Source organism: Corylus avellana, chromosome ca1 (assembly GCF_901000735.1).
Source record: "Corylus avellana chromosome ca1, CavTom2PMs-1.0".
NCBI lineage: Eukaryota > Viridiplantae > Streptophyta > Magnoliopsida > Fagales > Betulaceae > Corylus > Corylus avellana.
This window is the reverse complement of record NC_081541.1, coordinates 19,596,068-19,598,169: the sequence shown is the minus strand read 5'-3', so window position 1 is coordinate 19,598,169 and position 2,102 is coordinate 19,596,068.

Genomic DNA, 2,102 nt, shown 5'->3' with positions numbered 1-2,102 from the left:
CAAGTGTCCTAAAAAATTAAAATAATTAAAAAACTAAACCCTTAAAAAAAAAAAAAAAAAAAAAAAAAGAGTGACAATTATGGGTGACCCGGCTACCCCATTTTGGGCAAATGAGGGTGGCCAAACCACCCCCAAGACCTTTAGGGTAGTTGCAACCACTCCCTTTTTGACCACCTTTAGACCAGCCGTAGGGAGGGGCCAAAACACCCCAAGGCCTTTGAAGGTAGTTTCAGCTACCCCTTTTTGGCAATTGGGGTTGGTCGAACCACCCCAAGGCCCTTGGGAGTGGCCGAACCACCTCCAAGGGCCCCCACACCCCCAAACTGACCTTGGGCCAATAGCCAAAATGGATGTGGTTGGCCACCCAATAATTTTCATTGTTTTTAGGGTTTCATTTTTTAATTATTTTTTATTTTTTAGAACACGTGGCATTCTACTAGTTTGGGCTAACAAAATGTAACAAAAGTATTAAGTTGGTCTTTTTCAATAAGTCAGGTACCTTCTGTGACAGGATTTGAAACCTATGTGAGAAAAAAATAAAAAAGTAAAAACTCAAGTACTAAAAAGTTAATTAACCCTATTTTTTATACTGCAAAAAACAATTTTTAGTTTACCCTAACCACTTCAAAAAAATAAATAAAAAAATAAAAAAAATAAAAAAAAATAACCTAACCACATAAACTAATTTTACACCCTTTTTTTTTTTTTTTTTTAGTTCCAATTCTCTTTGGGATTGATGTCCTCTTCCTTTTTGTTAGGTGTATGTGCCAAAAATTCAAGGTTGGCCCCCCAACTTGGCGCACGTGCAAGCTTTTCATAAATTAAATAAGAAATGCATTCTCTTTTTTTCGTAAGTAATTAGACACAAAATTAGATATAGGATGAAAAGAAAGAAGCATCAATTGGTCAAAAAAGTCTAATTATGTGCTTATATGGTGGAAGACATTAAAATATTAATTAAATTATTAAATTTATATTTTTTATTACTTCAAATTATTGAGATAAGTCTTAACTTTGTATTCATAATTCATCTTTTACTTTAACTAAATATTTCATGTGTCATTATTATTATTTTTTTTAAGGTAACCCCTAAATATGGATTGTTAACATTGAACTAACTTTCTCGTAAACTCATTTTACAAACAGTGTTTTTTTTTACTGAAGGTTCATTTGGTGCAAAGGTTTTCAAATGTGCAACTTTTTTTTTTTTAATTTTTTTTTATTTATATTTTTTTTAAAATGGTGATTTTAAAATGTGATAAATAAAAAACTTAATTTTTGAAAATATAGTTTGCGTTTGATAAAATTGTTGTTCATTGTTAAAATTTAGGGTAAAGTCCACTTAACCTCCTTAAACTACCACCACAATGATAATCTACCCCTCAAACTATCAATTATGACAATTTACCCCCCAAACTATCAAAACAATGACAATGTACCCACCAATGCTGGTAAAATGACAAAATTACCCTTGTAAAATTTTCAATAAGACAAAAATACCTTTAAAATTTTGAAAAAAAAAAAATCAATTTTAGTATTTTGTTTTTATTTTAGTAAGGGTAATTTCGTCATTTTTAAAAAAAAATTGGAGGTACATTGTCATTGTTTTGATAGTTTTTGAGGTAAATTGTCGTAATTGATAATTTATAGGGTAAATTGTCATTGGGGTGAAAGTTTGAGAGGAATAAGTAGACTTTACCCTAAAATTTATTTATGATTCCTCCAAGCTGAACTTACTGAATCAATGTTTGTGAATTCGGCTTTATTGTTTCAATGCTCGGACCACAAACTCCTTGGTATCTTCTCATTCCACAACAGCCAAAATCATTACAAACTGACAGAAACCCTTAAAAACTTCGACATAAATTATCAATCCCACCATTATATGACTCTTCCAACTTAATTTTCATATTTATATTGACTATGTATATTTGCTCAATGAAACAATTTTTTTTTTATAAAAAAATAAAATAAATAAGATTATCAAAATTTAAAGAGGAAAATTCACTTTACTCCCCTGAAATTTTAGAGATTTTTCAATTCGAATTCCAATGTTTAAAAATTGGCAATGTATCCCCTATTGTTTCACAAAATTTTAATTA